This window comes from Schistocerca serialis, chromosome 1, assembly GCF_023864345.2.
Source record: "Schistocerca serialis cubense isolate TAMUIC-IGC-003099 chromosome 1, iqSchSeri2.2, whole genome shotgun sequence".
Classification (NCBI taxonomy): Eukaryota; Metazoa; Arthropoda; class Insecta; order Orthoptera; family Acrididae; genus Schistocerca; species Schistocerca serialis.
In genome coordinates, this window is record NC_064638.1 from 855,480,395 (window position 1) to 855,507,421 (window position 27,027).

Below are 27,027 nucleotides of genomic sequence, written 5' to 3' on the forward strand. Positions count from 1 at the left end.
ATTGGTATTAATCTACCAGCAGAATAAATGGTAGTCACTAAGCGAATAATATGGCCATCATTTTTATTTTAAAATTTCACAAGGACCTGTGGAACACAATTGGATCCTGGATAACGCATTTTTATCGCCTAAGAGATCTATGTGACAAAGGCTAAGCGCTTTCGTGTTTGAAAGCATTGCAATTTTCTCACAAACAAGTTTGTTATTCTAACATTACGCAATAAGTGATAGTACTTACGAGTTGAAGCTGAGAACTGTGAGTGCCATTTCATGCTACAAGAGAGGTATTGAGCAGTAAAGGGATAAACACTAAAAAAATATGCACTGCGTACGTACCAAGAACAGTCACACAACGTATCATTACCATCCATGCACATCGTGCGAAATGACCGTGGAGATGAAATCATAACAAACTGCAGTTCTTAACGAGGCTTCCGAGAGTCGTTCAGCCAGCGCACATTCGAAACTAACTGCGGAAAGCTTAATACCGTTTACACGTAACGTCTGTTGCTGAAGATGTACTTCTCTTCCGTACAAGAAATAGAGCTTCCATTACGGTCGAGATAATACATAATGGCATCTTATTTTAGCCTGTTGCGTTAATACGAAAACAGCCAAAAAATACTTCATTATTCTTTATTTATACACGGCTAAACCAATATTCGTAGGAAGGCACTGGAAAACTTTGTTGCTTATGAGGGAGTCATTGCCTAGATACAGAATATGTCAAACACACTATGTTAATGTCAAGTAGAAAATGGTGAAAATTAATCTATAGGAAATTCGACAGTAATGCATGCATGTCAATTCTCAAGTCGTGTCCATTTATTCACATCGCACTGTATTATTAGCGGCGTACATAATTCAGTATTTCCATTTGCCTCGTGATATGCTCACACAAAACGTCCCAGACAGATGATCAATAACTCAACGGAAACAAAAATGTAAATTTCTTTTTTTTATTTGTGAATTACGGCGGACGTTTCTGATGGATGGACATCAAAAATACACAACGCTCTCGCTACGCTACATGATGTTACGTGAAAGGCCTGTGAAATGTGCGAGATGTTAACAGGCTGGTCACGACGGAATATACAAGGCTGCAACGTGAAACATACGGCTAGTTATGACAATAGGATATAGGCAAAAACTCGGCTTACGGATGGCTTCCTCCATAATAACTCCTCTAGGCGGAATATAAAATGAAGCCGTGGAAAGTTTTGTCGAAACACGTGTCTCAAGGGGCAGCAATCTGGCAATGTATTACGCTGCTGAAGTGTAACGCGGCTTTCCTGGAATGGGCCGGGCAGCATGTCACGCTTTTTGTGCCACGGTAGGACTCTTACGACCTCATCCGCTCTCAGAAGAAGAAACATGGCCACGCACGCCAAGATCCTCTAACAACGGGCCAACACAAGAGTTACCGTAGAGCCCGCATCACTTATGTCTGTGATCAGCGAGTGCTACCACTAAAGGGAAGGGGACGTGGACAGAGGAATATCGTGTTGTTTTAATTTTTACATAGATAATAAAGATTGACGAAAGGAAATGAAATGAAAGGGTCCGCACAACACTGCTAAAAGGACGTACGGCGCATAAGCAGTCCAGCATCGTGACTATCTGCAGAAAAACGCTACCGAATGTTCGAAAATGTTGCAGCAGGCATATAACGATTACATTTTTCCGCAGTCTACTGCATTTCTATGGTTCGTACACATTAAAGGAAACCCTGTTTCTTCATGCGATTCGTTTCGGTTGACGCCTTGAATCGCAACTTCTTGCTGTTACTGCAAGAGAAGATCGTTGAACGATGTCGAATACAGGCGAGATTTACGCCAGTGCCATCACCACTTAACTTGAGTGCACGACATCCCGACGTCATTACTGATGAAAGCTGACTTCGCTGTTACGATCCAGAAACGAAACTGTGTGAAAGTCATCTGGTTCGCCGAAATCACCGGGCTGTGGGATAGGCTGCGACAAATTTCTTATTCAGCTACAGTGCAAATGTTTATCAATATCTGCGTTTTACAAATGTTATCAGGTTCTTTAATTTATCGTGTTTTGATCTTGTGTGAACGAAAACGAATTGAGCTCTTTCTGTATATGGAGAGAGACTGTGCGTATGGTAAGGCACCAAACCTGCTGGGAAGAAGTGATTGGATAACCGCCCCTTCCTTGACCAAATGGCTCTGAGCACTATGGGACTCAACATCTTAGGTCATAAGTCCCCTAGAACTTAGAACTACTTAAACCTAACTAACCTAAGGACATCATACACACCCATGCCCGAGGCAGAATTCGAACCTGCGACCGTAGCGGTCCCGCGGTTCCGGACTGCAGCGCCAGAACCGCACGGCCACCGCGGCCGGCTTCCTTGACCAATCCGAGCTTCTATTCCGTCTGAAAACGACATCGTCGTTCATGGTACAGTAACTCCTAGCTTGTCTTCTTTCCTTGATAAATTGTCATTGTGTTTATAATACTTAACAGTGTTATCCAATATCTGGAAACACTAAATACGTGCATCATCCTCCAACACTGCCCTGTTCTTATGTTACGTGTGACTTTGCTTTTCGGTCTGTTCATATCGAAGCAATGCTGTAATCGCATCTGGAAGCCGTATTTATTACTTGTGTTCGCAGCGCATAGAGCTTGTGCCGTGTCGAACAGCACGGCTGTCTTTCCGTGGCTCCAGATTATCATTTTGAACGGAGTGTCGTGCTGAAGCCGCGAGAGGACTAACGGCACGGGCACGTGACTGTCAGGAGTGCCACTGTAGCCGAGCTGGTAGAAACACGGACGGCGGAAATCCAGTAAGCGGCAGCAAGTGCAATCAGCAACATCGGCTGGAGTCCAGCACCGTTGCCAGGGGGGAAGCGGTGGACAAGCCTGCGGTGCGCCGCCAGGGGCCGGATTGGCGTGGCGGTCGAGGTGTCCGTAACGGCGGTGTGGGCCTGACGGGGTTGGAAGGGATAAGGTAGTCAATCGCTGCACAGAGACGAGTGAGCGAGTTGGGGCAGGCGAGAGCGAGGGCCTCGAGAAACTGGTGCATTGCGGTACATCACTGCGGCTTGCGCGAGGCCTACGAGAAAGACAGACCGCGGCTCGTACGTCACAGCACGTCACACTGCAGGTTGCAGGTCTTACGAGTGCCAGCATCCGTTTCCCGGGGAGGGGGGCGGGGGAGTGAGTAACTATTTCAGACGAATTTAATAATTCTTAACTGCGCTTTTAAATGAATGCATGCGAGCTGTCGATAGCACTCGACAAATTTACGATTTTTAATGGGTACCTTTTCATTGGCATATTGATTTCCCGTGAGCCCTGCTCGGAGCTGTGCGTTCGCGAAGTATGGCAGACAGAGTGACTACTGGGATGTCACAGGTTCTCTGCTGGGCCCCATCTTTCTCATGCGCTCCGACTCGCGCTATGTATGGACAGCGATCACAGAGGAGGTGGGGAAGGGTCTTCTGCACTCAAGAGGAGCACTATCTGAATGCTTTTACAGTTCACGTTTGCCTGCTGACGGTTCTGCAGTTTACACAGTGAACTGTGTCGTATACGGATGGTGTATTTGCTATGCACAAATTCTGCACAGAAGTCCATGCTTATGTGACAAGTCGTCGTCGTTGCCGTCGTCGTGTATTGATGTCACATGAAAGCGCGCTATGAGCGAGAGCAGTTTTACTTGTTAACTACATGCTGTGAGTGTGATTAATTATATTAATCCTAAAGTGTTTTGCTTAAACTACGCCGTGAGCGTGACTGCTTGGAATCCTCCTCGTTACTTGTCCTATGGGAATAGTACTTGAATTGCGTACCTGTCCTATGAGAATAATCAGTTGTTCGTGTTACTGTATTAGAATCTACTCAGATTTATGCGTGGGCTGTTTGATAGATGGTAGAAACGGTTAGTTTAGTCCACAGAACTCCGAGACGTCTACACTATCTGATCAAATGTATCCGGGCACTTATTACTGGGAATTAATGTGGACTGTGTCCACGCGTCGCCTTTGTGATGGCTTGAACTCTGCTGGGGACAATTTCAATACTGTCTGAATGTCTGTGATGGAATGGCAGACCTTTTTTCCGCAAGAGCCCAAACCAGTAAAGGTAGTAATGGACGCTGGGGTCTGGAGGGAAGTCGATGTTCTAACTCGTTGCAAAACAGTTCCACTGGATACAGTTAGGGACACTTGGCAGACCAGTTCATTTGTTATGTTGTTGTCCACAAACCACTGCCTCACAGGTTCTGTTTATGACAGGGTAGTTATATCCTTCTGCATTTAGCGTTCTCTTCAGTGCAATTACGGGTCTACACCCTAACCACGACAAATACCCCATACCGTAACACCACTTCCTCCGTCATTGTGCTAGCATGTCTGCTGGTAGCACTGTGGAATTCACGAGTGCTGTGAAGCGATTTTTTACAATCACCCTCCGCAAGCTCGACGGTCTCTGTCCGGCAGTACAGGAGACCTACCTGGTCTTGGTTTGACTGTGGTTGTTCCTGCGCGTTTCCACTTCACAGTCGCATAAGCAACAGTTGACTTGTGCAACTTTAGAAAAGTTAAATGTCCCTAAGGGATTTGCAACTCAGATGACATCTAATGACGAGTGCACGTTCAAGTCACTGACCTCTTCTGAACAACATATTCTGCTGTTATTACTGTTCTGTACTGACAACACAGTACTTCCCGCTTCCTTTTATACTGGCGGATCCGTATCTCGTGACACCTAGTAGTCTATTACGCATTACACAGCTGTGTCCGGATACTCGTGATCAAGTGTACTTCGAGGAAGACTTCGAGATTTTGCAGCGCGCCTCAATTACTTCTCGATAGAAGCAATCATGCCGCCTCCCTAAAGGCTAACTTTTATATGTGTTGTCGCTTTGAGACCCCACCAGTAGCGAGGTAATTAGAGGCAAATATTAACTCATTTGCACAACTAATAAATAAGGGCTACGGATATGCTGCTGAAAGCACTTGAGTGTTCATTTAGATTTACTTAAGCATTTTATTTGAATACAATTTGCGAACACCCAATCGAAAAAGAATAAATCATCATAAATCTCGCTTGTACCGAGTAATAATCTTTTATTACCCTCAATTTTTTATATTATATATAGCCATCAAGGTGCTCTACAGTCAACCAGAAAATGTACTAATCACGTAATATGCACTAAAGTTTACAGCCATTACGTTATGTCAAGATAGATACTGCACTGCCACCTGATTCGAGCAGTCGAAGAGTTCGTACCAGATTCTTACCACAATCTTCGGTCATGTCAGCTCGGCATTCAGATGGCCAGTAGAGAGTACAAACAATGGTATTACCCACCTGTTTTCCTGCGTCGAATGTATCGCTGCAGCTACAAAGAAAGTAATGGGCGTAATTTCTAATGTCCACAACAGTTGTGAAATCCAACACTAGCTTTCCAGTGAGGCAGCGCTCTCAAGGGCGCAAGGACGCTTTTTACGAAGTGACACTAGCCTTTGATGGCTTTCCTGGTGCCAGAACTACAGGGACGCTCAGTTTGGATACGCAACTGTACTCTTCGGGAAAAAATAAAAATAAAAAAAGTTCTCTAATTCGTTCTCTCCCTCTCTCTCGCTCTCTCTCTCTCTCTCTCTCTCTCTCTCTCTCTCTCACACACACACACACACACACACACACACACACACACGCGATTAATTTTACGCTTTGTATATCGGTGGCGGAATGCAACTGGGTTGCATTGCATTATCACTGATGTATACTAATGCTATAGGAAGAAAATCATCATAGTTTTTTTATAAAAAATTTACAGTAAAATTTTTCATCAATTCATAATCAGAATCATATGGTTTTTTTCCATTGTTGTATCTTTCCAACTTAGAACTTTACTTACTTTAATTTTCATTTTAACAGAATGATATTTTTTTCTTTCTGGTTTTTGAATCAGTGGCAAATTGCCTGCTTTTAATGGCAGCAGTAAACATCTAAAAGCGAAACGGTTCATTCAAGGAGCGTTAGAAGAAATCATCGATGTAAAATCGATACATTTTCGGTACGTTGCCAGGGAACTGAAAACAGGGTTTAACGGCAAGAAAGTCTACTTTTTATGTGGCAGGTACGTAAGTGTACCTAAACCACCGCAGTCGGTGCTCGTGAAGATAACAATAAGCAGATATGTGTGAGTGGGAGACATCCCAAATACACAGTCAACCGCGACAGTAAGATGTATTTTGCGTCTGTACGCGATGAGAGGTACTCTGGCTGACCGAGATACGGGAAGGGGGCCACCGTGTTGTCTCAGCTTTCACCTCGACAGATCCTGGAGGATTCGGGCTAAGCACGGCGGAGATGATGCAGGCGGATCCTTCTATAAACGTGCTGGAGATACTAGACGCTATTATGATTACATTCGTTACATCATGTACCTGTGAGTATTCACTAACTTTATTCGTCACTGTATGTTCATCTTCGATGGTACCGGCCACATTTTTTCTTCCCAGGCGCTCGAACTGCGAGTAGCGGAGGTTCTGTTGTTTACGCGAAATGTGAGATGTCTTGAAAGGACTACAGGGCTTTCTTGAAGGCGGAAGAAAATTTTGAAATTGAATTATAACACAAAAAAATATCTAATATGAGGCACGTAGTATGAAGCTTACGATATTTTTTTAGCGTTACTGATCGTTAGCGTCAGCAGGCCATACCGTGCGATTCCAATAATCGATTCAAGTACGATGTACACTCCTGGAAATTGAAATAAGAACACCGTGAATTCATTGTCCCAGGAAGGGGAAACTTTATTGACACATTCCTGGGGTCAGATACAGCACATGATCACACTGACAGAACCACAGGCACATAGACACAGGCAACAGAGCATGCACAATGTCGGCACTAGTACAGTGTATATCCACCTTTCGCAGCAATGCAGGCTGCTATTCTCCCATGGAGACGATCGTAGAGATGCTGGATGTAGTCCTGTGGAACGGCTTGCCATGCCATTTCCACCTGGCGCCTCAGTTGGACCAGCGTTCGTGCTGGACGTGCAGACCGCGTGAGACGACGCTTCATCCAGTCCCAAACATGCTCAATGGGGGACAGATCCGGAGATCTTGCTGGCCAGGGTAGTTGACTTACACCTTCTAGAGCACGTTGGGTGGCACGGGATGCATGCGGACGTGCATTGTCCTGTTGGAACAGCAAGTTCCCTTGCCGGTCTAGGAATGGTAGAACGATGGGTTCGATGACGGTTTGGATGTACCGTGCACTATTCAGTGTCCCCTCGACGATCACCAGTGGTGTACGGCCAGTGTAGGAGATCGCTCCCCACACCATGATGCCGGGTGTTGGCCCTGTATGCCTCGGTCGTATGCAGTCCTGATTGTGGCGCTCACCTGCACGGCGCCAAACACGCATACGACCATCATTGGCACCAAGGCAGAAGCGACTCTCATCGCTGAAGACGACACGTCTCCATTCGTCCCTCCATTCACGCCTGTCGCGACACCACTGGAGGCGGGCTGCACGATGTTGGGGCGTGAGCGGACGACGGCCTAACGGTGTGCGGGACCGTAGCCCAGCTTCATGGAGACGGTTGCGAATGGTCCTCGCCGATACCCCAGGAGCAACAGTGTCCCTAATTTGCTGGGAAGTGGCGGTGCGGTCCCCTACGGCACTGCGTAGGATCCTACGGTCTTGGCGTGCATCCGTGCGTCGCTGCGGTCCGGTCCCAGGTCGACGGGCACGTGCACCTTCCGCCGACCACTGGCGACAACATCGATGTACTGTGGAGACCTCACGCCCCACGTGTTGAGCAATTCGGCGGTACGTCCACCCGGCCTCCCGCATGCCCACTATACGCCCTCGCTCAAAGTCCGTCAACTGCACATACGGTTCACGTCCACGCTGTCGCGGCATGCTACCAGTGTTAAAGACTGCGATGGAACTCCGTATGCCACGGCAAACTGGCTGACACTGACGGCGGCGGTGCACAAATGCTGCGCAGCTAGCGCCATTCGACGGCCAACACCGCGGTTCCTGGTGTGTCCGCTGTGCCGTGCGTGTGATCATTGCTTGTACAGCCCTCTCGCAGTATCCGGAGCAAGTATGGTGGGTCTGACACACCGGTGTCAATGTGTTCTTTTTTCCATTTCCAGGAGTGTATATAGATGATTCCATTCACTCAGCTCAAGAGTCTAATTATCGTTTGGGAAGTACTGAATCGTACACGATCCTATCACATTAATCTGACTACCGCCGTCGTTCGATGTCATCGTCCAATAACCACTCACAGACAGCATATGATAGCAGCACGGGAAGGTATTAAAGCGTGTCGGGGGGGCACACAGAAAACAATGCACTCGTTCTCGTAATGCGGAAACGGACGTCCAAGAGGGCATCATCATTGGATATCGGGTCAAAGATGGAAGCATTTGCAAAACGGTTAAGTTTGTAAAATGTTCGCGTGCCGCCGTGGTTAAAGTATACTGTGCCTGGGAAAAGGGCGCTATCGGAGAATGGCGATAAGGAGGTAAGTGTGGTGCACCACGGACAATAGTGACAGGGGTGAACGACTGCGGAGATGTGCACGCGTGAATAGACGTGTAACTGTTGAGCAGTTGACGGCCCAGATGAACCAAGGGGCTGACAACAGTGTCCCCTCAAGGACCGTTCGGCGAGCATTGCTGCGTATGGGCCTGTGCAACAGGCGTCTGGTTTGTGCACCCATGCTGACTGCTGTTCGTCGCCGGCGAAGGCTGTTATTTTGCACGGCAATACAGCAACTGGACGTGCACTGTGTGGTGACAGGCGGCCTTTGCAGGTGAAATACGTTTTGCGTTCCATCAGACAGATGACCGTTGGCGTTGTTGTTGTTGTGGTCTTCAATCCTGAGACTGGTTTGATGCAGCTCTCCATGCTACTCTATCCTGTGCAAGCTTCTTCATCTCCCAGTACTTACTGCAACCTACATCCTTCTGAATCTGCTAAGTGTATTCATCTCTTGGTCTCCCTCTGTGATTTTTACCCTCCACGCTGCCCTCCAATGCTAAATTGGTGATCCCTTGATGCCTCAGAACATGTCCTACCAACCGGTCCCTCCTTCTTGTCAAGTTGTGCCACAAACTCCTCCCCAATTCTATACAATACCTCCTCATTAGTTATGTGATCTACCTATCTAATCTTCAGCGTTCTTCTGTAGCACCGCATTTCGAAAGCTTCTATTCTCTTCTTGTCCAAACTATTTATCGTCCATGTTTCATTTCCATACATGGCTACACTCCGTACAAATACTTTCAGAATCGACTTCCTGACACTTAAATCAATACTCGATGTTAACAAATTTCTCTTGTTCAAAATCGCTTTCCGTGCCATTGCCAGTCTACATTTTATATCCTCTCTACTTCGACCATCATCAGTTATTTTGCTCCCCAAATAGCAAAACTCCTTTAGTACTTTAAGTGTCTCATTTCCTAATCTAATTCCCTCAGTATCATCCGACTTAATTCGACTACATTCCATTATCCTCGTTTTGCTTATACGAAGTGAAACGTCTGAAAGCAAACACCCTGGAAAAATCGTCGGAAGCGTCCAGTCTGGGGAAGGGAGCTTTATGGTCTGGGAAATGTTTTCGTGGCATTCCCTGGGTGATCTTGTCATTCTGGAAGGCACAATGGATCAACACACTTACTCATCTATCCTTGGAGACCATGTTTACAAGCAGTTTGTTTTTCTTCGACACGATGGCGTCTACGAGCAGACAACGCAATGTGTCACACAGCTCGCTGTGTACGTGCTGGGTTCGAAGAGCACCAGGACGAGTTTACCGTACCCCCTCGCCACCAAACTCACCGGATTTAAACCCAATCGAGAATCCGTGGGACCATCTCAGTAGGGGACATTCAGCCGAGCAACCTAGCGCAACTGGCCACGGCAGAGGAGTCGCCATAGCTGCATACACCTTTCAGTACCTTCCAGAACCTCCCTGACTCTCTTCCAGCATATTTCACAGCTGTCCGTCCTGCAAAAGGTTGTTATTCAGACTTTTGTCAGGTGGTCATGTTAAAGTGACTGGACAGTGTAACGTCCTTAGAGATGCTGCTGGTTACACGTGCATCTTACGCGAAGTAAGATCTTTTCCCTTAGCTGTCATGTTTAAATAACGTGATGAATCATCGGCCTTGATAATCTCCTATAGGTCGACATCATGTCTCTGGCCAGAGTCAGCGTTCACCTGTAGATCATATTAACTGACAGCCCTGACTACACCAACCCTTTATTAAAAAAAAAAAAAAAAAAAAAGAGTTTTGGAAAAAAAGTCAGTAAAATTGATTCACCAAGTTTCAACAAATGTTATCTCAGTTTTGTTCTTTGATTTTTGGAATTTGTGTTTCTTAGCCAGACACATGCAACGCAGTCGCTAAGAACATCGAACACATTAGCAGAAAACGACATTTTCAGTACTGTTCTTGTGTAAATACATTTTTCGTAATATGTTTACGTTCTGTGCTTACCAGGTCCGTCTCGGTGGCTCAGTGAAGAAGAGGCAGGTCGCGGGTTCGATTCTCGTTCATTTCGAGGATTTTAGTGTGTCATTTATCACTTCTTTCACTCGTGACAACGTTTCTTAATGTGAAAAATGCAGAGTTAGACCGTGGTTCAGACTCTGTGTTCAACTGTAGGTCTCACTGTAAAAGGCTGGGTAAGTCAGTTCAAAGATCGGAGGAAGGCAAATGCACGCCGTCTCCAACAGATGCGTGCCTGGTAAAGCGCCATTCAAACTAATCGCCCGGGATTGAGGAAAGGTTTTGTTAAGTAACGTTTCTGAACTCAATATTTCTAATGAAACCACAGGTAACCTGCGTTACGCCACTTCATTTTATAACCGTCGTTTCCGGTTTCGCTTTTCAACTAACTCATTGCTGAGAAGCAATGTTTATATTCCTTAACGGAGTACATGCTGGGATGGCATTTATGAGAAGTTAAAATTGTGTGCCATACAGAAATTCGATCCCTTCCTTTCGCTGACAGCGTCCTACCAGTTGTGCCATTTAGTGCACGCCGAACAGTCCGACTGAAAACATTAACGAGCTATTTTGTATACTTCCTCTGCCGTACCTCCTAGATATCAAAGACTTTATCTTGTTTTTTTGCAGGTACAACACAACTGGGAGAAAGGAAAAAGCAAATGATATTTAGAGATGAATTGCCCTATCATAAATATAAATTAACAGCTTGCATTTCAAAACTCGTGCTAAAGTACTGTGTACAGGCTATGACCGCTTGGAATGTTGCCTATATAGCTGGAACCCAGACGTAAGCGACTGTCCACCATGTGGTCATATCACATACGCTGCACTATAGTACAAAGTTTGAAATGCTAATTTGATTTCCCATAATTACTCTGAAATTATTTATTCATGTTCACGGATATGTGAAACGTTGACCCCCCAAATCTCACATTTGTCAGGAGAATAAAAAAACCAATGTATCTCGTTTTCTACGTAACTTATTACTACTCAAAAAATTGAGAAGGTATTGTGATGCCACAGAATTATGTTGTACACCTCACCATTGCAAAAACTAGAGCGGGAAATTAGAAAATAAATAATTTATTAAGAACGCGTTAAGTGTCATACAGTAAAGAAATACTCTACTCCGTCCGAACAGGCCTTGGAAGGGCCGACGTTACCGACCGGCCGCCGTGTCATCCTCAGCCCACAGGCGTCACTGGATGCGGGATGTGGACGGCCGTGTGGTCAGCACACTGCACTCGCGGCCGTATGTAAGTTTACGAGACCGGAGCCGCTACTTCTCAGTCTAGTAGCTCCTCAGTTTGCCTCACAAGGAGTACAGTAATACTGCAGTAATATTTCAATTACTAGAACTACAGCCAACAGAAACCATTTCTAATAAGTTTTAACAACATTAAATTCATGAAAAAACATACCACAAAAAAATATTCAAATCTGTGTGAATTTCTAAGGGACCAAGCTGCTGAGGTCATCGGTTGCTGGACTTAAACAGTACTGAAACTGACTTATGCTAAGAACAACACACATACTCATGCCCGACGGAGAACTCGAACCTCCAGCGGGAGGGGTCGCGTAATCCGTGACATGGCGCCTCAAACCGTGCGGCCACTCCGAGCGGCAAACATCCCACAGTTTTTAGTTCTGTTTCTTCCACAACTCCATTTTTGGTATCAAATTTTGTAAATTTTAATGTAAAACTCTTTGTGCTGTTCAGTCTTGGTCTTTGAGGTGAAGTACGGCGTGGCATACATCTGCCATGGTATTTCATCTTTTAATTACATTGACCTATTTCAGCTCCTCTGTTTCAGAGACATCTGAGATGGTGAGCAAGAGACATTTTGATTATTTAGCATTTGGAGATCTTACACCGCTGCATTGACAACAATGTTTCAGCAGCATCTTTAAAATCAAATAAGGCAGTTTTATGCAGTGGAATTATATGCAATGGGTTCGTAACATAACCGACAGATCTCCTGAGGAGATCACTGCTTGCTACAAAGACGATGCACCTTTTAGCAATGAATGTTCGAAACGTTTTCCCCGTGATTTGAAACTTTGAACAAGTCTACGGACATGTAACAGAGTACGGAGAACACAACAGCCCTGAAAACGCTTTTTTGAAAAAAAAAAAAAAAAAAAAGGCACTTAGAACATTTTCCATTTCCATGCCCACCATAAGGAGTCAAGCATATGCAGCGTCTGATAATTTTTTAAAACTGCGAAACCAGAAACGGTTGCTATTAAAATAAAATGAATTAAAACTAATTTTGGTAGGTTGTTGCTTTCATTTTATTTATTCTGTAGGAAACTGCGTTTATAGTTTCGTCGTTTTCATGTTTCAGTAAGTAACTATCAATTACCGAAACATATGTGTGTGTTCAAGACAAAAAGCAGCGTGCTGTTCCAGTGCCAAATCAAAAATATGTGTGTATAACATCCGATTTGTTTGTGATTCTTTATTTTTCTCTGCTCCGACATATGTTAACGTCGCGTCTCTCGACGCCACTTTATAATCATAGTCAGGAACAGGATGAATAGAGCGATGACGTCGGATGTTTCGCAATCGTAACAAGATTGGCCGCAACGAATTAGGGGCGAAGGCCGAACGGAAGGCGAGAGGAGGCGAGCCCGGCCGTGAATCACTGGAGGCGAAGAGTCCTCCCGCTGCGCTGTTTACCCTGCCGCAACTGTAAAGAGCCACTTTTAGCGTCGCAGGAGCGTACAAGTTCTCATCAAACTACATACAAGATTATATTATGGAACCGGATGTGGTACAGCCGGGGCCATGCGGCGCGCGGCTGAGGCGGCGCGGGTCCCTCCACGGCTCCGTGCGCCACTGCTGCTTCTCTCTTCGCCGCGACTGTACCGCCGTAAACTGGAGGTCACGTGAAAACGAGTTCCTCGGGATGAGTACTATTTTGAATACACAATAAAACGTGTTACCGATACACACAGTGGGTCTGTGTTACACGTTCTAACCCCGTGTATGTTAATCCTCCACACGGGCATTTCCCCGGGCCATATTTCGACGCAGCTGACTTTAATATGCGCCACGTTAAATGAAGGACGGAGATGTGAAGGAGAATGAATTACGACTAAGCGCGCTGGCTTCATAATTACGAAAACCGTCAGCTACGCGAAAAAGATTTAGGGTAATTAAGAAACAAACTAATGATCCCCGCTGCGGTTACGGTCGTAAATCAGGGTGGCCGATGTGCCGTATCGGAGGAGGCTCATCAAGAGATTTAACAGCATGCTTTCCTGGGCAAATAGACTCCTGAGTCGATTGCGACAAGCACCCGCACCCGCAGAGAGAGGTTAGCACAGGGGATTCGCATTCGGGAGGATGGCGGTTCGAATCCGCTTTCGACCATCCCGATTTAGGTTTTCCGTGATTTCCCTGAATCGCTTCAAGCATAAGTCGGCATGGGTTCCTCTGAAAGGACACGCCGATTTTCTTCCCCATCCTTGAAACAATCCGAGCTTGTACTCCGTCTTTATTGACCTCGTTGTAGACGGAACATTAAACCCTACTCTGGGACAGCAACAGAGGCATTGGAAGACACTAAAAGAGATGACGTGAAGCTGGTGGTTGGAACACAATCGTACCAGGGCTCACAGTCGAAGGCAATGGACACATATGGAAGAGGCTTATATCCAGCAATGGATTGATATAGACCGAAGAAGGAGGACAAGAACAAGAAGAAGAAAAAGGAGATGCTAACTGAACTGAAATTAATTTGGCTATTATATTTCTAATTTGTTATATTTCTCTTGAGTCTTCAATACGGCACATGCGTTTCGAAACAATGAAGCTGTTACGTTATTAGACGTGCCAGTGCGATTTAAAAAGCCTGATAGCGTATTTCGGTTGCTGCAGTTTCGTATGCATGCCATCACCTTAAATGAATCCATGACGGTCTTTTCTTCTTCTTTTGAAATGCGCAGATGCCCTCGCTGGAAGTGGTGGAATTATAAATGGGACCAAGGCTTAATTTTGATGTGATAGTTGGGTGTCGAGAGTGTGGTAGGGGAGGGATTAGCGGCAGAAGTTCCGATGTGTAATCACAAAAGTTACAGTGAACTGCTCTTTAACTTTAGCCTAAATCTGAGTTGCCGTATTAGGGTTTGAAACTTGCTCCTAGCAGTAACAAGTCCGCTATTCCACAATCGACCCACTTGTCTCGTTTAAACATGTTAATTCTTTCGACGGCAAAGTAGTAGGCCTACAAAGCCTCATTTGTGCTTTATTGAGAAGTGAGAGTGAAACGTCGTGGAAGGTACAGCGGCGTCGCAGTATCGAAATCATGTGGCTCCGATGCAGACTGCAGTGAAAATTGGAACTTTTGTTTCGACAACGTCCATGTGGATTTGTCGTTACTTGGTACATGAATCATAAAGAGATTTTTTGTCTTTACGCTATGTGGTTCACGTCAGAATCTCTCATCAACGAACAGGCTGCAAAAAAGAAAACAGATAAAGAAACCAAAATGAGCGGAAAACAGCGCTGTCAAACTGACAAGCGTCCGTTTGTATCAAGCACAAGGTCACGAAAACACGCCTTTTCATTCTAACTGCATTAGTCACCAGCGTCCTATGCACAGTCAAGGTTTACGGATGAAATGAACCTCGAAATGAATGTGTTTCAAAGAAATAGGTGTTTCACCATAGTCAGTCAGTCAGTCTCTCTCTCTCTCTCTCTCTCTCTCTCTCTCTCTCTCTCTCTCTCTCACACACACACACACACACCATTAGAGCACCCGTATCAACTGCCTCTTGACTGGGTTAAAAATCAAATCATACATTCCTCTGATTCTCTTCGAGATTAAGAAAGGTATCTATATGCACGAAATGCTCTATCGCTGCGAGAGAGAAAAGGAAACGTGCAGTAGTGAGAAATAATATCAATTTTATTTAGGCAATCGGCGATAGAGAATATGCCCTACAACACTTTACTTCCGAAAAGATGAGTGATACTTTTTGTAACAGTGACCGCAAAAATGTAGTCAAAATACGAGTTAGCTAAATTACTGTACTTCGGTATTTTTTCTAGTCTCTGCTGGTTTTTATTCTGGGGGGTACAGTATCACTCGGAAGTTTTCTGAAATAAAACGTGTTTGTAATTCACCGCCTCTTGACAGTTACTGACGACAATGAAGCTTTTCCCAATATGGGAACTTCTCGAAAGAAGCGAACGGCAACTTTCCTAACAGCATTTACCTAAACACGGCGAGTTTTCGTAATGTGAGAATTTATGAAGCACGATATTACGTCTTGTTTAAAACGAAATTAAGGCCAGAATTAAATTATCTATAATCAAGAGAGCTATGCAACAAAATTAATAACGGTGAAAGTTGAGAGCTGTAAGTTGCAAAGTAACGGTAAAACTTGGCGGAAGCGAGTTTCTCGTCGCAGAGCCGCGCGGTGGGGGACATGGCGGAGGTGGCGGGGGCAGATCTGAGCCCGTCGCAGCTGACAACCACCTGCCCCGGCTCACATTCACACAAATGCACGATGGAACGACGGTCCTCGCAGGAGCCTTAGAGAGGGCAGCCAGTCCCACTGGCAACATATCGTACTCAAAAGTGAGTCTCCGGGTGGCCTAGCGGTTCTAGGCGCTACAGTCTGGAACCGCGCGACAGCTACGGTCGCAGGTTCGAATCCTGCCTCGGGCATGAATGTGTGTGATGTCCTTAGGTTAGTTAGGTTTAAGTATTAAGTTCTAGGGGACTGATGACCTCAGAAGTTAAGTCCCATAGTGCTCAGAGCCATTTAAACCATTTTTTTGAGTCCTCCGGGATGGATAGTCACTGTGACGTGAATTGTTACGGCTATGTCTTCGTATACTGTGTAAGAGCCGTACAGGGTATATAATTCTCTCTGTGAAAAGGCCTTTGCTACTATGTAGAATTCTGAGATCGGACAGTTCGTGCACGTTTAGTTTGAGAATGTAGCAACAGCTGCCATTTTATGAAACTTCATTAATCGGCACAATATCTGCTTTGACGACCTACGTTAATCAAGTCAACAGTGGAAACGCAACCCTCACTCATAACGATTGCCGAACACTGACGAGGGCTGCTGAAAATTGCAGTGGAAGTAACGTAACAAAAGCAGCAGCCGGCACCTTTAAAAAGATGCTTCGCAAAACAATTCGGCGACAAAGCTATAAAATTTAACAGCCGCAGCTGACCAGCAACGTCCAAAATCCTCAATATTGGACATGAAGCTTCCAGGCAGTAAATGGTGCATGGTCATCAAAAAATTGTCGTACGTAATGGAACAAAAGTAGTGTGGTATGAACAGATTTTTCACATCGCTCCAGGGAGTAAAATGGGTTAAAGTTTATGAAATTTTGCAGTCCAAAATGCTCGATTCTTGCGTTAAATAACGAACGCGTAAATGCCATGAACTGAGGGAGAAAATCGTGTTTTATATTAGAAATTGTTATTTCCGAAAGACGACTTATTACTAAGAGGGTTTCAATATTACCATGCTGCAATAAATAAAGTCAGAGGTTTGAAATCCTCCAAATGAAGTTCAGTGGTTTCCCTTTCTGATCCAGTTCCAAAGCTGAATGGTAATGATGCACCACTGTGTTTTAGAGACGACGTGAAGGTAAGGCTGCCCTCCTCTTTTGACACATTATTCGGCTACAATGGTTCCAATTTGCGTGTAAGATCACTGCAGGTTCACGTCATTCTTTCATCTTTGTTTCTTTAGCAATTATGGAGGCAGAGTCTGAGAAAAGCTGCACTGTACAGTGAAGTTATGCAGGTTGATTTTCTTACTTCAACTGGCCTAAAGTAGCGGGAAGATTCGTTGCCGTCTTTAATACTGAATTACTGAAACAGTGCCCCTTGAAAAAAAAAAAAAAAAAAAAAAAAAAAATTGAAACCCTTGCAACGGGTTGGAGCAACCGAGTTTCATGTAACATACCAACATGCAGCTGATCGACAAAAATATGGAAAGAACACATTACCACCATGCCTTTTACGGTGTAGAAAAGCGTTGCTACTAAAAACAGATTCCTGTCGTCTCGGAATGGAGAAATACAGGTCCTGTATGGTTTTATGGGAAATCTTACACCATTCTTCCTGCAAAATAATACTAGTTCAGGTGATCATGCACCCTTCTCTCCAAAGCAGACCACAAACGCTCAATAATAGTGAGATCTGGTAACTGTGGTATCAAGGGAGGATGCGACAATTCATCCTCGTGGTCACAACAACAGACGTCATAACGGTGGTCACAGAACCAGACCTCGACGATACAATGTGTGTGAACAGGGGCACCGTCGTCTTGGAACACAGCATCACCATTGGCGAACAAAAGTTGTACTGTGGGATGTATCTGATCAGCCAAAATGGTCACATAATCCTTCACATTAATGCGACCTCGGAGAGCACCCATGGAGGCCATGGAGTACCACAATATGGCTGCCCAAATCATCACTTAACTCCTGCCATGTTTCGCTCTTGGGACGTAAACTCGGCCAGAAGATAGTGTGAAACGAGACCCATCCGACCAAATGACTTTTTTCCATTGCTCCATAGTCCAGGTTTTATGCCTTGGCACCATTTTCTCCTGTTACGAGCATCTGCATCACTGCCCGCATCTAGTGGTCGTGCGGTAGCGTTCTCGCTTCCACGCCCGGGTTCGATTCCCGGCGGGGTCAGGGATTTTCTCTGTCTCGTGATGGCTGGGTGTTGTGTGATGTCCTTAGGTTAGTTAGGTTTAAGTAGTTCTAAGTTCTAGGGGACTGATGACCTTAGATGTTAAGTCCCATAGTGCTCAGAGCCATTTGAGCCATCTGCATCATTGACGAATGGTTCTGAAATTCCAGCTCGCCCTGCAGTTCCCTGCTTATGGAGCTCCCTTCGTGGTGTTTTGTTGTTAACAGGGTTCGCGAGTGCGACATCCGGTTCTGCAGCGACTTTTGCAGCAGTGGGCCTCTTATTTTTCGTCACAATCCTCTTCAGTGGAGGTCTGTTTAACGATCACCCAATACATTCTTTCGTCAGCAGTGTGACTTAGCGGATGATGTTTTGCCGCTTTCCCTGTGTAGGATATAAATATTTGATATGGCGCCCATTGAAACACCAAACACTTCGGCTACCTTGGTTACACAAACACGTGCCATAGGAGTACCAACCATTTGCAAACGTTCGAATTCACTTAGCATCGAATTAACGCAGTCACAACTACACAGAACGTTGTTCTGACCAGGACTGACACTTGCCACATATTGAGGGTATTGCACAGGTGCCGTTCGTGGTCAAATACAACAGCGCAACATACGCTTGGCTAGCACCAGCATTTATGGCCAAGCATGCACTTCTAGCAGTTTTTTCATGTCCAACGCCTGTATATCCAACTTCGACAAATGATTAGAAATTACAGTTTGCAGTGTCAAGCCCTGAAATCCGGTCTCTCATGCGTTGTGCATCTTTATTATTGGGGTGGGGGTTTGTAATTTATACTTATTTCAGTATGTGAGATTGGCAGCGCTGTGCCAACAATTACTTTACAGACACAGGGAGAGTCTCGCAGGAACCGGTGCTGCAGTGGTCCTACCCACATTTAGAAGCGATGTTGGAGGAAAGGGCAGCTGCTGTTGTAATATTCTTGTCAACGTCTTGGCACCAGATGGCTCTGAAATAAACATCGCTTTACGGCTGGGCGCTGAGTAAAAGAGTGCTGTCGCGACGGCGCCCGCAGCCAAACACCACGTGATAACTTTTTACGTGTCTACTCTTCTGTCCACATTCAACGTTTCCGTTTCAGAACATTTTATTCATTTTTTTTATGCACTGCGGCACTCATTTTGCGTCTCTCCCTTCTTGTGTCAATCAACTTTTTTTAATTCCATTCGCATTTTCCTTGTTTGGGTACTCTCCAAGTTGTAGTTGATCCACTAACTTCTCTCGAGGTTGTTACGAAAGAAAATACCGTGGCTTTCGCTCTTCTCACAACTTGAAATTGTCACTTTCTGATACTGATATGTTCCCAACATCCTACCTGTATCTTTGATTCATTCGTAATATTATGTACATCACCTCTTTCTTCAAGGTCCTCTATCCAGTGATGTCTAACCCCCTAATTTGCACTTGACAATACTAACACTGCTTCTCATCCGATCCTAATGAACTCACACGCAGAATATGTTAAGTTTTGGCTTGTAAATTTCCCATGCCACACAAGAAATATTTTTCGACAGTTTATTTTTCTCGTCAGCCTCGGCATTTATAAAATCCAAAATCTTATATCTAATGCAAGAGCAGAGAAATATAATAAAACTCACCTCCAGGTGAATCACCAGCGACGAAGGCGAAAACCACACAAATTATGAAAATCACTCTTTCCGCTTAACCTATTCTTTTGTCAAGAATCCGAAAGACACTTCATTTCACCATTTAACAGACTGCGAATTAACTGTTATGTACTCTAGCAGAAGAAAGCCAGATGAGATGAAGTATATGCACACCCGTGTGTTTACTTGTGTTGTGTGTGTTTGTTTTGTTAGCGCTGTGTGCGTTTACAGGCTCTAGAAACAGTGTTCACTTGTCAACTATCAGGCGACTTCGTTATACCGTAGTTCGCAGATATCGTACACAGTTGTTTATCTACAAGTGCAACGTATTCCGTGCCGAGGAAGGTGTGAGTTAAACGTTGAAACATGTGTGCAGCGAACGGACGCGACTCCATCACGTGTTTCGCGAGCTGGCCGCGGGCGTCCTGCTGGCGCTGGACGGTGCGCACGGCGGCCATGTTGGCAGTAGAGGGCGACACGTGTCGAGCAGCGGCGCAGCGGCGGCGGCGTCCGCCCGCCGGAGCGCATTTTAAATTCTCGTGTTAACACGGATGGCTTTATTAACGCGCTTTTACAACGCCGCGTTAAAAATTAAATTGAATGCGATATTTAATTAGCACAGTAATCAAAAGTGATGCTCAGTCTAGATGAAAAAGTTTGTCGCTTTAGCTGAAAACACAATATAGCGTTATGGTGTGCTTCTCAATTAACAACCAAAGGCACACGCTGTTTACGAATCAAAAGCTCCACTGCTGACCCTCGGCGGTAGATGCTACCTGAGTGCTCCCGCTGTTGTGACCTTTCTCCGCCGAAATTTATAATTATTTGAAGCAGCACGTCTCCTGTAGTACCACGTTTTGCGGCAAAGTAGAGCAGCAAAAGCAGATCAGAAACTTCTCCCCTTCGTCTCCCTATCTACAGTGGCGGCGCTCATACTCTGGTAAACCTCTGAAGCTATCAGAAACGTCATACTTAGGAAAGCCGACGGCACCATACTTCTTACACTTTTCTTACTTCATTCTACATCCACACTCAGATTTGTTTCAGTAGACGTCGGCGTTGTCTCATACGCAACTAAGTCATACCGTTCTTTGTGTCATTTCTGAAATTCCTAAAAGCATCGAGGTACAGTAACTAGCATATACTGAGGGAGAAACAGTTTCATATGATTATTTTGTGATGGTTTACTGCAATGATGGTTTCTGTCCGTTACGAGAGCTTGTTAAAATTTGAGTGCCCAGGTAAGACACATGCACATACCTTCGATTCTACCTTGTGAAATGATTTCTGCTCTTATGTTGGTATTAGGGGACTTCTGAAAATTTGTCCTAATAATGACAGACCAAGTAGTTTCTATTGAATGCTGCATCACACTTCAGGCACATATACAGAACATTATTTTTCAACATAGTCACAAATGTGTGTTCTACCAATCGCTAAATTCTTCGACGAAATTTCTCTTTGATCACGGAACAATTCGAGAACCGCGGTGTGAACGTCCTAATCGATGGAAAACTTCTTTCCTCCAGACGTTCTTTCAGGTTGTCGAAAAGGTGGAAATCGCGTGGTGCAAGATCTGTTCTTCCCGATTTATCACCATCCACGTCTGTGCGGCCTTAATCAAATTGTTGGCACCATATCTCTACCGCTAGACACGACATTGCATGTGGTCCATGTACCATCAGAATTTCACGGTGAATCTGTGTGCAATTCAGACACTCACAAGAATCATACTCTGTCCCTTATCTCATTGGAGTGTGTTTCAAGTTGACGCACCATTTGAGCCGCACAGTGTTATGCGCTTGGTATCCATATTGCAGGAGAACTGTCTGTAGGAAACCCTGAACATGTCCTGTTTTCTGACAATGCGCCGCTCATGTTGCACAATGGACTTCGTGTTTTCCTTTTACATCGTCTCGTTCATGATTACATACCTGTATCAGAGCTCTTGAAAAGCCGATAATGCAGAAACAGACAACTTTCCATGTGCTTGTGGACAGGGTAATAGTTCCAGCAGGACCCAGCAACATAACACGAGGCACCTTTCTTCGTTGATCGTGAAATCATCGTTTTGACTTCACAAGCTTTTGACAGACTGAACTTTAAATGACGGAAGGAAGGAAGGACATAAGATTAAACATCATGTCGACGGTAAGATCATTAGACATGGACTGATGTACGCGCTGTAATACAGTCAGTTCCTCTTTCAGTAATAGGTTACATTTTCCCCATACTGTTTCAGAAAAGCTGTTCGAAAATAAACCTATTACAACTCGATATTTTGAGGACAAGAGTTTGGAGAACAGCAACTAATTTGCTTTTATTCAAGAGACCCATTCAAGAGCATGCGGAACCACTTGGAAGTGATGACATAAGGCGTGAATAGGAGCAGATACCAAATCGTTACTTGTGTTCAGTCTGGGCGTGGTATCATCTTTTAGATGAATGCATTACTGCTTTTCCTGGAAACACAAATATCTCCTGCCAAAAATTGCCTCATGATCTTTTGTACACGAAAGGGACAATATTTTGGTTAGGGCCTGGGCTGTGTTAGGGATTTTGTTCTATACTGGCCAACCATGACGTAGTGGCCATGTCAGTACAGAGGTTACGAACTACAATGAACTATGTAACAAATTTTAGGGATAAAGAGACTCGGGAAATTTTCTAATTCAAACGAGTTCGACAAACGATATACGCATTTTGATTGCCTAGTTGCGAGCAATGGTATCAAGGAAACGGGGTGGCTGTTCGGTTCTACACATGTTGCCATCGCTGGTATCTGTCGAAAATTGGCGAACTCTGAGGATACTGCTAGTGGGTGACACAGCTTTAACGTCCATGTCACATCCAAGAATGTGCATGTAGGAAGAACAAGTGACCTGCAAAACGTGATTGGTGACAATCTGAGGGACCGCATTTGTCTTTGAAGGCATCATTCGTTACATATTCCCAGCGACCAATCAATGCGTCAGAACTTCTTGAATCAAAGAAATATTTATTTACCGACATGCCCCAGCTTCGCACTGTTATCACAAAGCATCTCGGCGGTATGATTTGATTTGGTGTAGCGATAATGAATTATATACACAAACGTTCATCGTGAATCAATCTACCCATCAGTGACAACCTGTATAAAAACCCCTACATTCGGTCCTGAGATTAGCTTTCACATACAGAAAAAAAAACGTGACGGGGGACTTCAATTTAGTGACATGTGTAGGAGAAATAGCCACGAGAACACAACGCTTCGGGTTACATCACGCCTGTGCCCGTGTCGGAAGATACCTTGAAGGGGAAAGTCAGTTCGTCGAATGCGCCGCGGTACTTGTGCGACCCAGACCAGTTTGGCAGTATTGCGCTGCAGAAGATATGGTTCAAATGGCTCTAAGCACTATGGGACTTAACATCTGAGGTCATCTGTCCCCTAGACTTAGAACTACTTAAACCTAACTAACCTAAGAACATCACACTCATCCATGCCCGAGGCAGGATTTGAACCTGCGACCGTAGCAGCAGCGCGGTTCCGGACTTAAGCGCCTAGAACCATTCGGCCACAACGGTCGGCGTGCTGCAGAAGACTTGTGGTTCTTGTAAGCCACCGTGGGGCTTACAAAGGTTTGTCAAGTGCTGCTTCTGATTAATTGCATTCACGCATGGCTGACGTTCTTCAAATAGCATAGCATCTTCCAGATGCACGGATGTTCTCTTTACAAGGTCACAATAGTATTACAGTGATTCGAGGACAGAAATACTTTCCGTTGACATTCCATCCCCAAATTCACCATATAACAAACTTATCAAGCTCATTTGAGGTGTCATAGAGCGCAGGCTTAGAGCTCCTGCTGTTAATGCACCGGATCTGAGTGAGCAGAACATGAACGTTAGATGCAAACATCTACCTGCGACCATGTACCGCGGAATTGTAAAATCCTTGCCTCGACGAATTGTGACTGTGGACTATTGCGTTGTTAGAGAGGTCGCCAGAGCAATCTGTTTCATCAGCGATTATGCGAGCCGCTTATTTCACTCAACTAAATTCACACGTTGCCACTTAATGCAAATTGTTTATACCGAAAGACAGTGAGCGCGTCATATATACTAACAACGAGCGAAATAGTGCAGTGTTGTGTACGTCAATGCTAATCTGCTTGAATCGAATGCAAATACCAGTTCGCCCAATCTGCCTTATATCATCTTTGTTTCCCATACAGCCCTACAAGCTAATATTGGGGTGTTTCCATTAGCGTGTGTTTGCGGTTTTAAGGGCGCCCAACGACGAGGTTATCAGCGTCCAATGTTTCCATTAACATGCTCTATCAGTTCCTTTTCCAACCATGAAATTGGGCTCCACCTTCCGCTCTAATTATCGCCTCTAATGAAACGAAAAAATCGCCGGAAGGTAGTACCTCGGACACCGGTCTAGTTGTTTAAACATGTAGAGTCTTTAGTATTTACGTCGAGTATGAAATGATATTTTAGTACATTGTTAAATGTCATATTAATCATAATTTAAATATAGATTGACGGCTATTGCATCAGACCTCATTAAGGTGAACGGTTTATGAAATTGACCGAAAATGTCAATTTTCATTTTATATTTTAATTTATTAGTAGAATTCAAAGACAATACGTTCCGGAAGTTTCAACGATGAAATCGCATCCGAAGTTCCTGAAAAATAACTAAATATGCGACGTGTCCTTCCTGCCACGCCCACTTTTAGGAGCAACACTTCAATACTAGCTCGGTCAATAACGACTGTGTGGATTACTTCAAGCAGACTTGCAAGGGATACATCTAGAAGGCTGCATTGGACACAACCAGAAGAGAATGGGTTGAGATTGAAGAAATGTATCAGCGATACGAAGGGCAAAAAGTTGGAAGATGGAAAGGGTGAGGGTGGACACAATCGACTCACAAAGAAGACGACAGATACTATTCAGATGTATTAGGCAAGGCTGTCAGGGAGAACCCATCCATGATAAGTGACATGAAAAGTGCAGTATGGGCTACATTTATCCATGTGGTGTCAGGAGAGGAACATCCCATTCATCATCTGTGCCACATTAACTGGAGTAAATATCTACAGACTTAGAGACTTAGAGACTTAAGAACGCTTACATTCACAAGGAAATTGTATCCTGGATGTTGTCAAGCTCGTGTACAGGTTTCAGGCCGATCTTGAACTTCTAAAAAACCCAGAATCCAAATGAGTCTCTAAATTAACTCATACGGAAACGATGCCCCAAAACCACATTTTCATGTGCTACGTTGTCAGAATTGCAGCTTATGATGCAGTTCTTATATTTAAAGATGGGAACGTTGGGAGGATGAAGGTATTAGAGAGTATGGACTTTAATGTATAAAATTTCACCTAAGACGTCTTGGGAAAAATAGATTTACGGCGCTTCTTTGCAACTGAAAACTCAGTTGAAGACTTGGTAAAGGAAAGAAGGCAGGAAACAAGAAATCAGACGAGAAACCTCCTAGGGAAAGGGGTCATCGAGAACAGATCTGAGGCCTTCTGAAGAGATGATGTAAGAAAAAACGTTAGGTTGAACTTTCTGAAAATTATATTTCTTAAATTTTATGTATCTTTTTCTCAGGATATGAAGGTTCGAATTATGAAATTTTCTGGACTTATTTCTTCTATAAAGGCAATAAATGTTGTCTCAAAATAAATTTTGGAATTCTGCGTGTAAGCTGAGACATGGGGCAAAGTGCTTGGAATTTTGCATTAGTTTTATATTATACTTACAAAATGTATTTTAAAAAAATCATTAAAATTCTACTATTCGGTGTGTTCAAAAAACCTCATGAGAAAAGCTTAATATACGCAAAGAGATTAAACAAAGAAAATTTTGTAGAAATCTCTTGAATACTTTCTGAGAAAAAGGTGCATATATTACTTTTTGAAAACAAAGTTTTTAAATTCCACAAAAAAGTTAAATAACACTAATCTAAGGAACTCAACAGTAAATGTGTTAATTTCATGTAAAGCATTGTACAATATCTCAGCTCCATATCATCAAAATTGTGAATTTTTTGCACATTTTAAATAATGTGGTTTTCGTGAACGTCCCTCCCTGAACACCACACTGTTTCCCGGTCGTCTCTTGCATGTCGTAATGCATTTCAATACTTTGTTATTGAAATACTCAGCTCCGCCTCTAGAGCTCCCCTGTCGCATCGCAGCGTTTTGAAGATCATCTTCGACCGTTAACTTCCACATTAATTGGACAGAGAGTTGTTGGGGTTTTCTCAGTTAGTTCATGCTGACGAAACCGAGCGAGGTGGCGCAGTGGTAGCACACTGGACTCGCATTCGGAAGGACGACGGTTCAATCCCGCGTCCGGCCATCCTGATTTAGGTTTTCCGTGATTTCCTTAAATCACTCCAGGCAAATGCCGGGATGGTTCCTCTGAAAGGGCACGGCCGACTTCCTTCCCCATCCTTCCCTAATCCGATGAGACCGATGACCACGCTGTCTGGTCTCCTTCCCCAAACCAACCAACCAACCAACCATGCTGACGTATTTCCGTGACTCTCCAACCCCTCCCTTGATTTTATCCGGTAACAACTATGTCGACGTTGCATTGATCTATAGATTCACCTCCATTAGATTACGTCACCTGTTTAGAACCATAGACATTGGAAGATGAAAGATCCCTGCCCCCGTGGTGGTATCCAAGAATGTTGAAACTGCCTCGCTAAGAACATAAAACGAAAGAAATTTCCAGTGAAGATGATAGCAACGTTACCACGTAATGTGGCGAAATGCGGACGTCATCAGCGTAGCGGGGAGACGACTATGCTCAGCAACGGCGTGCGCTAAATAAGCGAAACGCCGTGACAGTATCTCTAGGAATATTAGCTTTGCGGCGGTGCAGTTTGTTGCGAGATGCGTGAAGAACTTGCGGCTAGCATTTGCTGTTTCTAGCAAAAAGAAAGACTCTGGGGGGAATTGCACGGTGAATTGGACGGTACCTCAATTTCACCGCACATTAGCCGTTTCCCTCTCGCAGGAAGATAACCGAAAAGTCTGTGGAGTGAACCCACGGCGAGACGTACGGATTCGAAACGCACCATCCTCCTCAGCCTCGTAAGACAGAAACGTAAAGGGGGCAGATTGCTGTTCGCCAGATATACCAAGTATTCTGTGGCGAACGTGGTCCCACGGC

The 27,027-nt window shown here is 44.5% G+C and overlaps 1 protein-coding gene across 5 annotated transcripts in view; it reads right to left on the reverse strand.

Moving 5' to 3' along the window:
* Positions 1–27,027, reverse strand: part of LOC126485413 (TOX high mobility group box family member 3-like) — a 489,322-nt gene that overhangs the window by 254,579 nt on the left and 207,716 nt on the right. For 2 of the 5 annotated variants that reach the window (XM_050108875.1, XM_050108873.1), the window contains exon 1: positions 19,837–20,271. The exons of the other annotated variants lie outside the window; for them this stretch is intronic. The gene's annotated coding sequence lies outside the window, so the exon portion shown is untranslated. Of the gene's footprint in view, positions 1–19,836; positions 20,272–27,027 lie in introns of those variants that run through there. 5 annotated transcript variants of the gene reach the window in all.